Genomic DNA, 12,253 nt, shown 5'->3' on the forward strand with positions numbered 1-12,253 from the left:
CCGGCCCAAGGGTACACAGAGCTTGTGCCAAAGTAAGCGCTTAGCTTCTGATTGGAGGAAGCTAGCGGAGGCTGGGAGCGGCGGGTGGAGCCTGTAATGGAGGAGAACAATGATGGACAAGCTACAGGTAAGTACAGGTTCTATTAAGAATTAAAAATTCCGCCTTAGGTTCTCTTTAAAAACGAATTTTGAAAATCTAGTTTCACTTTCATGCTTTCCTCTGCACTGACTAATATAACTGCCTGGTTGCTATGGGCAGCATCTCTGCACTGGCTGATATAACTGATTCAGTTGCTATGGGCAGCATCTCTGCACTGGCACTGACTGATATGACTGACACGGTTGATATGGGCACCATCTCTGCACTGGCACTGACTGATATAACTGTCTGGTTGCTATGGGCAGCATCTCTGCACTGACTGATATAACTGATGCAGTTACTATGGGCAGCATCTTTGCACTGACTGATATAACTGACGCGGTTGCTATGGACAGCATCTCGCCTTGCATTTGCTGCACCACCACTGCACCGCATGCATCATGTTCCCATATGGTAGATTAGATAAAGTAGCAGTATGGGCTGCTGGCCAGCGGGGAGAGCACACCTGTCTGCTCAGTGAGAGGCGCCCTGCAGCCATACTACACAGGCAGTATCAGGAAGCTTGAAAGGCTCCTATCACCTGTAGTGTCGGGGTTGGTGTGAGCAGCACAGGCAGCCTGCTGTGGACCGTACTTCTTCCCTGCAGTGACCTGCGTCACCAGCACAGGCCTACCCTGCAGTCACTGATGTACCCAGCAGTCACCTTGCTTTGATGATAAAACCCCCTATTGTACTGTGTTTACCTAAGCAGCCTGCCATGTGCAGCAGCAGCGCCCTCTGATCACGTGCAGCTCTGTCTGCAGCCACCTGTATCCATATACAGCTGCAATGCCCCTTCCAGCAGCCTAACTACTGGATTCCCCAGACTCACATTATACACACAGGCTCTCACAGCCCCAGGGCCGGTTTAAGCAGCATTGGGGTCCCGGGGCAAAGGAAAATTGGGGGCCTCCTACCCCCCTCACCCTTCCCAGCATAGTCAGCCCCCAGGCTTGTAGTAAACTACACCCACGCTATTTGGCCAATCACATCGCTTAGTGCTGTAAGAGAGTACTGTGATTGGAGAACTGCTCCCCATGAGGAATTGTGCTGGGTTCCCTGAAGTAGACTAGAGCCAAGGATTGTAGTTAGCCAATAAATAGTATCATCCTGATTCAAAGCATAACCATAACTCCCAACTTTTTGAGATGGGAAAGAGAGACACTTAAGCCACGCCCCTGCCACACCCTTCATCACGCCCAAATCATACCCCTAGTCATGCATACCATAAAGATTTAATGAGAAAAATATGTTGTTTTATAATTCAAACCACACTGATCCTTTCTATCCTGGTTCATTTTCCTTCATATTAACATTTTAAAATTATTAATATATCAATTTAAATAATGGGAATACAGTTTAAAGTCAAACATTTTTTAGTAGAGAAATATATATATTTACATAGAAAGAGGGACAAAGTCCTGAAAGAGACAAATGAGGAGTAAAGGGAGACAGAGGGATAAGGTTCCCAAAGAGAGACTGTCCCTCCAAAAGAGAGGGACAGTTGGGAGCTATGACATAACCTTACTGTTGGGCAACATTTTTTGTTTGAATTCAGGTACAAGTTAAATTAATTTGTGTTCAGTAAAACTGGTGCATCCCGTCTATACAGAGGCACTGTAGTGAAATAATATAATGAATAAAATTGTTTTTAGAAATAATTTATCACGGGTGGCGCCATCTTTAGCCGTCAGCTGCAGCTCTGTGGAAAGTTTGTTTCGGAGAATTCCAAAGCCAGTGAAAATAATGCCTGGTGTCTTAGAATGCTCTGAGGAGAATTCCGCATTGCTAAACAGCCTAGGTTAAGCATCACTGGGAGGGTGGGGCTACATACTAGTACACAGCCATATATAGCTATAGGAAGTGTTTCTGATGCTGAAACCAGGAGAATAACCTTTAAAGTGGGTATCCTGAATAATTTACTGCATTCCACTATACGTCACTGCAGCGTTTCTTTAATCATACTGTTGTCACCATTTCATCACCTATAGTGACAGCTCCTGTCACACCCAATTCTGTCCTCCATAACACAACCAACTACGGGGCCAGACAAGGCCACAATTCACTGTTAGCACTCATTTGATCTAACAAGCCTTTTCATCTCTATCTAGTTTAAAATTCAAGGCTGTGCCCCCGACTTACATGCTGCAATAAACTATATTCTGATTCCCCTACAGAGAGCCTGAAGGGGTGTTCCCACTTTAATGACATTGCATGTCCCATATATAAGTGGCCATTCTTTACCTGGCGTAGGTGGTGGCTCTGCTCTCCAGGGTGTAATTAGCTGGGGGAGCTGCAGGAGGTGGAGCATCTCTTCAAGATACGCTGATCGCTCCAGCTGCTGCGGCTGCCACTCCAGCCAGTTAGCAGGGTGCCTCTTCCCTCCTCACAGGCATGTACGTTCTGGCATGACGTCACATGCCTGTGTGACACGTCAGGGAGAGCGCCACTGCTGGATGCTTGTTTACCGGGAGTCCCATAGCCAGGGAAAATAATACCTGGTCTCCCAGAATGCTGTGGGAGGAGAATACTGCATATTTAAATAGCCTAGGCTGTGACATCATTGGGAGGGAAGGGCTACATACCAATATATAGCAAAATACTGTGTATAGATATAGGAAGTGATTCTGATGCGAAAAGCAAAATAATTATGGTAAACGTGAGTATCCTGAATCATTTACAACGTGTCAGTTTGGTGCCTCTTTAGGGGCTGATGCTCTAAAATCTGGTGAAGTTGCCGTGTGCTCCCTGCAATATTACCATGGTAACGCACAAGGCTCTAATGGGTTAATGGGCGGTCCTCCTACTGCGCTCCTAATGGTAAAATTGCTGTTCGCTCCCTGCACAATTACCTCTGAGCTCAGATCACACTGCTGTCCATGCACCTAACCCCAGGGCAGCCATCAGGGGGGGGGGGGGGGGCAACTGACACTGCAGTGAGGGGCCTAGGACTTCTGGGGGCCCTGGGGCCCCCCCCCCCAAAGCGCTGGAGGGCCGCATGTGCTGGCTGCGGGCCTGTGGCTCACAAACCAGAACACCACGTTCCAGCACTGAGAGAAGAGTGACATCAGCGCTTGAACATGGGGAGCAGATGAGTGAGTCCGCTACAGCTGACTTTCTATACTGGGGCACCACCTATATCTGGCTACCTATACTGGGGCTGGAACCACCTATACATAGCTACCTATACTGGGGCACCACCTATACTTGGCTACTTATACTGAGGGCACCACCTGTACCTGGCTACCTATACTGGGGCACCACCTATACTTGGCTACTTATACTCGGGCACCTATAGCTTGCTACCTATCTGGGGTAACCTGTACCTTGCTAACCTATACTGGTGCACCACCCATACCAGGCTACCTATAATGTGGGCAACTATTCCAGGCTACCTATACCGGGGCACAACCTTTAGTTAAATACCTATACTGGGGGCACCTGTACCTTGTTGGCCTATACTGGGGCACCAGCTATACCAGGCTACCTATACTGGGGGTATCTACACCATCTACTGGGACACCACCTATAGCTGGCTAATTATACTGGGGGAACCTATACCTGGCTACCTATACTGAGGGCACCTATGCCTGGATACCTATACTGGGGGCACCTATACCTGGCTAGGACAGGGGGACGAGCTGAGACAGAAGGGTACAAGAGGTAACACAGGGATAAAATAGGCACAGGGGGTAAAGAGGCGGACAAAAGAGGCACAGGGAGAAAAGAGATGAGACAGGAACATGAGGTCACACAGAGGGACACAAAAGAGGCACAAACTGAGGTGAGACGGAGGGGGATCAAAAGATGCACAGGAAGAAAAGAGGGGGACAAGAGAGTGCGGATAAAGGATAAGAATGGACCTATAAGTCCCTATCTCATTTGTTAACCGGGGACTACCTGTATTTTTCTAGTATTTGGCTCCACCCATAACATACCATGGTCACGCTCACGTTCTGCATGCCGCTTTCTTTAGTGTCGGAGCCATGAACATTTTTCAATGCAGCTCACTTTGTGCACGGACACAGGGTGGGGTTTCTAGTGGGCAGGCACAGCAACCGGTGGGTGGGCCCAGGGAGGGGGGGAGGCCCAGACCAGATGATGTGTGAGGGGCCCCAAAATTTCTGATGTGGCCCTGCCTAACCCTGCCATAGGAATGAATCAGTCCTGTGCTGCTGGAGCTATAAAGTCTACCCCACACACTTTCCATGACATGAGGCGTGCACATGGGGGATAGAATTGCACCTATGTTCTCTTTTTTGCTGGAGTAATGTGAAGGACTGGGATGGTTGTAGTTTTACGCAGTCATGCTTCGCCAAACTATGGCTTTGAAATCAAATATTCGCTTTGTATGCATTTCGTAGACTGCGTGTTAAATTTCGCAATTACGCTTAGTGCGAAGCGGATGCTTATGCCCGTATGCAGAAAATGCTACGCATTAATTCTACTTGAAATGCTTATACTGGTAACTCTTCTATGCGTACATTACCCTTTCCAATGCGTAAATTTGTAAGCATACAATCGCACGCGGAAAATTAGACGCGAGTAACGCAATACACATGTTAACTACGCATAGAGGGCATAAGCCACGCGTAGCAGTACTTCGCTACGCTTAAATTTGTAAGCGTAGTTTTGAAACTTCACCTACGAACTACGATGCGTAGATGGGAACTACGATGCGTAAATTCGCACTGGCATCGTTTCTGCTATTCCCTGGTGAAGGATACATCAGTTGTCATGCTTTGTCATGTGATGTGAAGCTCCACGACCCCTTAATGGACAACTGAAGTAAGAGGTATACGGAGGCTGTCATGTTTATTTCCTTTTAAACAATACCAGTTGCCTGGCAGCCCTGCTGGTCTGTTTGGCTGCAGAAGTGTCTGAATAACACCGGAAACAAGCATGCAGCTAATCTGTCAGATCTGATAATAATGTCATCTGATCTGCTGTATGCTTGTTCAGGGTCTATGGATGAAATTATTAGAGGCCAAGGGTCAGCAAGGCTGCCAGGCAACTGGTATTGCTTAAAAGGAAATAAACATGGCAGCCTCCATATACCTCTCTCTTCAGTTGTCCTTTAAAAAGACCACTATTACGAAACTCGTCAAATCTAAAATCTATGTCAACACATACAAATAAGAAGTACGTTTCTCCCAAATTAAAATGAGCCATTAAAAAATGCTTTTCAGGGAGTGTCTTTATAAAGGCCATGCTGAGAATCCTCCATGAGGATATGGACTAGTCCAAATCATGTCAGTTCTGTCAGATTTCTGCTACTAACCGTAAGTGACAGCAACATAGTAGAAAAGTAATTTATAGCTCATCATGCTTCTTATTTATGTGTTTACATGTATTTTACATTTTCAAATTGTATTGCGATAATGGTCCTTTAAGAAGAATCAGAGGATAGCTGTCATGTTCCATCTCCCTGTTGGGCCTGTGTGTGAAGAGGAATGTGCAGTGTGTGTGGATCCACAGACCGAAGATGAATGAATTTTATATTGTTCTGAGCTACATGATAATTGTGGGACTGACAGTGGAAGGTGACTGCAAGGCGTAATGAGCAGCAGCTGCTGACAGTTTGCGGCCATATTGTGTGTGCCGGATTCGGTTGGGCCTTACTATCGAATGACTCGCCTCACCCTCAAGGGATTATGGGACTGGTCAGTGGACATCATAGGAACAGTGTTAGAAGGTTTATTTACACGGGATGTTTCTGATATTGTATTGTGGAGCGCCAACCAAAAAAGAACAGCTGTAACCTGCTATAAAAAAAAGTAAGATACTCCCCTCAGCAGAGGGAAGACTCTGGATCTCTAACAGCCTTCCCGTTCCTCTGTGTCCCCTTGTTCCACTGCCGGGGCCTTGGTCAAATCTCCCGCTGGCTGCTGCTTCAGGTCTTCTAGTACGGAGCTGCTTGTTTTTGGAAGTACTTGGAGACCTGAGTACTTCAGTGGCCCTCCAAGGATACCCAAAGGCCTCGTCCACATTAAAGTTGAAAACTGGAACGAGGGCCGGCGGCAGTGGAACGAGGGGACATAGAGAGGAACGGGAAGGCTCTAAGGCAGGGGTGGCAAACTCCAGTACAAAGTGGGCAGAATTAAACACTGGGACTAAGTTGTGGGCCAACTTCAATGTCTTATGGCCACTGCTTTAGCCGTGTCCGTGTTCTACGTTCTCCCCGTGTCTGTGTGAGTTTCCTCCAGGCACTCTGGTTTTTGCCCACATCCCAAAAACATACAGGATTAATGAATTGGCTTCCCCCTAAATTGGTCCAAGACTACGATACACGCACTACACGATATATACATAGACATATGACTACGGTAGAGATTAGATTGTGAGCTCCTCTGAGGGATAGTTAAGTGACAAGATCATATACTCTGTACAGCGTTGCAAAACATGTCGGTGCTATATAAATACTAATGCCTTACAATTATGCCGTCTCTACCCAGCAGTTACCTTGTTTTGATGATTAAACCCCCTATTGTATTGCGATTACCGGTACTTAGCTAGACTGTCATTAGTTTAGACTTCAGTATTCCCCACCAGTGGCGTAGCTAAAGAGCTGTGGGCCCCGATGCAAGTTTTACATGGTGCCCCCCCAAACACTCTATACGTAACAATTGATACGTCACACCAAAACCCGCCAATGGCAACTACAGTGTCAGAGGTGCAAGAAGGGAATGGGGAGCAGTGTGTTTATGATTACTACTATTTAAAGTATCTAATGAAGTGATTATTACGAGCACAGGACCAATAGAGAGCTAATACTGCAGTTGAGGTAGGGCCCCTCTTGCCCAAGGGCCCCGATGCGGTTGCAACCTCTGCACCCACTATTGCTACGCCCCTGTTCCCCACACTCAGATTATACACACGCTTTCTCACAGCCCCCTCCGATAGAACCGTCTCCTGGTATTTACATCTGCAAAAACTAACATTCTCACAGTACGGCCACGCGGGGAGCGCCGCACACAAATGAAATGGACATTCTGACAGTACGGCCACAAGGGGGAGCTCCGCACACAAGTTCACTGGACATTTTCCCAGTAACATCCACAAGGGGGAGCTCCGCACACAATGCTGCCGGCTTACATACCATTCCTGGATACTCGGTGGGATGCTCCTAGTCTCGTCCCCCTCGGCTGTGTACAGCAGAGACACACCGACCTCCTCCAGCCTTTTGTCGCTTGAGCGCTGCTTCCTGTGCCTGTGGAGATCGTGTTTCCGTCCCACAGGTGATGCAGATGCCTCGCGCTGGTGACGTGGAGCTGTGCGATTAAGCACACCTTGCCAGTGCTGTATATACTATACTGTAATATATATGTTATATCTATTAATACAAGATTAATTCTAGGCACAGCATATACTGTCAGGCTGTATAACGGTAAGCACAGCTTTAATACAAGGTTTTCACACTGGTTTCTTCAACTAGATGTTCAAATATTACTGTACAGGTTTGCTAGCCTTGCAACACATAGCTGTCTCTTGCAGCATTTCATAGCTCCCGCCTCCCAACTATCCCTGCTTTGGAGTGACAGTACCTCTTTGGAGGACTCTGTCCCTCTTTCTTCCTCATTTGTCCCTCTTTCATGACTGATGTATACATCTACAGTGGGTTGCAAAAGTATTCGGCCCCCTTGAAGTTTTCCACATTTTGTCATATTTCTGCCACAAACATATATCAATTTTATTGGAATTCCATGCGAAAGACCAATACAAAGTGGTGTACACGTGAGAAGTGGAACGAAAATCATATATGATTCCAAACATTTTTTTTTACAAATAAATAACTGCAAAGTGAGGTGTGCATAATTATTCAGCCCCCTTTTGGTCTGAGTGCAGTCAGTTGCCCATAGATATTGCCTGATGAGTGCTAATGACTAAACAGAGTGCACCTGTGTGTAATCTAATGTCAGTAAAAATATGGCTGCTCTGTGACGGCCGCAGAGGTTGTCTAAGAGAATATTTGGAGCAACAACACCATGAAGTCCAAAGAACACACCAGACAGGTCAGGGATAAAGTTATTGAGAAATGTATAGCAGGCTTAGGCTACAAAAAGATTTCCAAAGCCTTGAACATCCCACAGTGCACTGTTCAAGCAATCATTCAGAAATGGAAGGAGTATAGCACAACTGTAAACCTACCAAGACAAGGCCATCCACCTAAACTCACAGGCCGAACAAGTAGAGCGCTGATCAGAAATGCAGTCAAGAGGCCCATGGTGACTCTGGACGAGCTGCAGAGATCTACAGCTCAGATGGGGGAATCTGTCCATAGGACAACTATTAGTCGTGCACTGTACAAAGTTGGCCTTTATGGAAGAGTGGCAAGAAGAAAGCCATTGTTAACAGAAAAGCATAAGGGCTCGTCTCTACTGGTGCGGCGTGCGTCTCGCAGACGCACGCCGCACTGAGCCGGTGGGCGGGATCGCAGGCGAATCCCATGAGCCGTGCCATGCATGGCTATGGGATTCGCAACCTCCGCGGCAAATTCTGCCGGGGGTTCCGGGCGAATCGCTCCCGCAAGCGATTCCGCCGCGGCGCCGTCATTCCCTATGGCAGAGTTTCCCCGTGCGAATCATGTGCGGGGAAACTCTGCAGAATCGCTGGCGAAACCGCCCTAGTGGAAACGGGCCCTTAGAAGTCCCGTTTGCAGTTTGCCACAAGCCATGTGGGGGACACAGCAAACATGTGGAAGAAGGTGCTCTGGTCAGATGAGACCAAAATGGAACTTTTTGGCCAAAATGCAAAATGCTATGTGTAGCGGAAAACACTGCGCATCACTCTGAACACACCATCCCCACTGTCAAATATGGTGGTGGCAGCATCATGCTCTGGGAGTCCTCTCTTCATCAGGGACAGGGAAGCTGATTATACATAGATGGTGAAGTCCGCTCAACCGACCCCCCTGCAGGGTCAGAGCAGGAACGAGGCAACTTTACCTCAAATATACAGTGTCCAAGAAAGAGGTGTTCCGCTCGATGATCCAGCAAAATAGAAAATCTCTATTATAGCAGTAACACACGACACAACATGTCTGCTGCTCTATGTGTTACTGCTATAATAAAGATTTTCTATTTTGCTAGATCATCGAGCGGAACATCACTTTCTTGGACACTGAAGCTGATTATAGTTGATGGGAAGATGGATGGAGCCAAGTACAGGGAAATCTTGGAAGAAAACCTCTTGGAGTCTGCAAAAGACTTAAGACCGGCAGGACGGGTCTTTGCGCCGGCGGCAATCGGAGGGCAGGGAGGGAGGCCGCAGGGAGGGGGGTATCATGTAGCTAGCGCTACATGATTCACATGTGGTGGCTGGATAGTGTACTGGTTAAGGGCTCTGCCTTTGACATTGGAAACCAGGGTTCGAATCCTGGCTAGGTCAAGTACCTATTCAGTAAGGAGTTCAAGGCAAGACTCCCTAACTCTGCAGGGTGGCCTCTTGAGCGCGTCCCAGTGGCTGCAGCTCTTGAGCGCTTTGAGTCCGACAGGAGAAAAGCGCTATATAAATGTTCAGATTATTATTATTATTATTATTATTATTATTATTATGTGCAAAAAACTTTCCAGCCGCGGGAATCAGAACGCCAGGCAGGTTAAAACAAAACATATTTATGTGTTAGAATGGCCCAGTCAAAGTCCAGATCTAAATCCAGTCGAGAATCTGTGGCAAGATCTGAAAACTGCTGTTCACAAATCTGACTGAGCTGGAGCTGTTTTGCAAAGTAGAATGGGCAAGGATTTCAGTCTCTAGATGTGCAAAGCTGGTAGAAACATACCCTAAAAGACTGGCAGCTGTAATTGCAGCAAAGGGTGGTTCTACAAAGTATTGACTCAGGGGGCTGAATAATTACGCACACCCCACTTTGCAGTTTTTTTTTTTTTAATGTTTGGAATCATGTATGATTTTCATTCCACTTCTCACGTGTACACCACTTTGTATTGGTCTTTCATGTGGAATTCCAATAAAATTGATTCATGTCTGTAGCAGTAATATGACAAAATGTGGAAAACTTCAAGGGGGCCAAATACTTTTGCAAACCGCTGTATGTAATCATACTTCTTATTTTCAAATGTTAATATGAAGGAAAATGAACCAGGATAGAAAGTACCGGTGTGGTTTAAATCAGGGGTCCCCAACCTATTCCGGCCCGGGGACCACTTTCTGACCAAATTTTTCTCCAGGGACCAGGTGGGGGTGGGTGGGGGGTAATGTGCGCGAGCTAGTGGACAGTGTCGTGCGCAGCGGGTTACGGGGTGGGGGGGGGCTGAGGGCAGCGGCATAGCTAGCATAGTTGCCCCAGTATAGGGTGTTTAGTTGCCCCAGTATGGCTAGTATAGTGCCCCAGTATAGCTAGTATAGTGCCCCAGTATAGCTAGTATAGTGCCCCAGTATAGCTAGTATAGTGACCCAGTATAGCTAGTATAGTGACCAGTACAGCGAGTATAGTACTCAGTATAGCTAGTATAGTGCCCAGTATATAGCTAGTATAGTGCCCAGTATATAGCTAGTATAGTGCCTAGTATGGGTAGGTAGTGCCCACCCCCTGGATCCAAACCCCCCCTCCCCCCGGCCACCCGCGGCTGCCGCTCCTGTTACCTTATGAGCTGGCGGCCGCTTGCTCTCTTAGATTCCCCGTAGCCGCTCTCCTCTTAGCAGCATCTCGTATTACAGCAGCACGTATTGCGGCTGCTGTAAGGAAGGGAAGGAAGCGGGGCAGTGGCTTCCTGTAGCGGCGATATGCATCGCCGTTACTATGGGAACCGCTGTGCCACTTCCCTCCTTACAGCAGCCGCAAGACGCGCTGCTGTAATACGAGATGCTACTAAGAGGAGAGTGGCTACGGGGGAATATAAGAGAACAAGCGGCCGCCAGCTCATAAGGTAACAGGAGCGGAAAACTGCCAACGGACCAGCAGTGGATGGTTGGGGACCCTTGGTTTAAATCATAAAATAACATTTTCTTTTTAAATCGATATAGTATGAGCGACTAGAGGTGTGCCTAGGGCGTGATTAAGGGTGTGGCAGGGGTGTGGCTTTAGTGTCCCTATTTCTTATCTCAAAAAGTTGGAAGGTATGGCCAGGGCCTGTTCGAAGGGCCGGTTACAATTTCTGGGGCACCAACACAGGTGTCCATTTAAATATCTGAATGGTCGCCTATGGCAGCACCCAAATGTCCTATTTCAGTCTCCCACATAGGTAGCCAGAGAGCCCTGTTTATGTGGCAAGAGAGGGCCCCGAATACACCGCACAGCCAGTGGCGTACCTAGGGCATTTGACACCCAGTGCTGGGTATTATAAGACACCCCCCCCCAAAAAAAAAGTAAAGGGGCAAAAAACGGGTGGGGCTATAACAAAAAACAATGGGCGTGGCCGTGACCGGATGAGGGCGGAGCTAACTGTAATTTAACGTGAACCCAGGGTGAGTGTGATATGGAGGCTGCCATATTTATTTCCTTTTAAACAATACTAGTTGCCTGCCAGCCCTGCTGATCTATTTGGCTGCAGTAGTGAACTGAATCACACCAGAAACAAGCATGCTTGTTCAGGGTCTTGAAAGAATTAGAGGCAGAGGACCAGCACGGCCGCCAGGCAACTGGTATTGCTTAAAAGGAGATACATATGGCAGCCTCACTATTATTCTCACCTCGGGTTCCCTTTAAAAGTGCAATGCAAAGACAGTGGACCCAAGTTTTGGTGATCCTTTCCCCAGAAAATTCACATACATGTCCAGGTTTTCTCAAGAAAATACACGTAATGTGTGCAGATTTGCCCAGAGAATACGTTCAATTAGGTCGGCAGATTTGCCCAGAAAATACATGCAATCATGTCGGCAGATTTGCCCAGAAAATACATGCAATCATGTCGGCAGATTTGCCCAGAAAACACATTCAATAATGTCGGCAGATTTGCCCAGAAAACACGTGCAATCATGTCGGCAGATTTGCCCAGAAAACACGTGCAATCATGTCGGCAGATTTGCCCAGAAAACACTTTAATTGTGTAGCAGACCTGGGCAGAACATAAACGTAAAAATATAAATAAATAAAAAAAAAACATTTACTCACCTGCAGCAGAGCTCCTGTTCCGGGCCTCAGTCTGGTGCGCAGCT

This window comes from Hyperolius riggenbachi, chromosome 10 (genome assembly GCF_040937935.1).
Source record: "Hyperolius riggenbachi isolate aHypRig1 chromosome 10, aHypRig1.pri, whole genome shotgun sequence".
Taxonomy (NCBI): Eukaryota; Metazoa; Chordata; class Amphibia; order Anura; family Hyperoliidae; genus Hyperolius; species Hyperolius riggenbachi.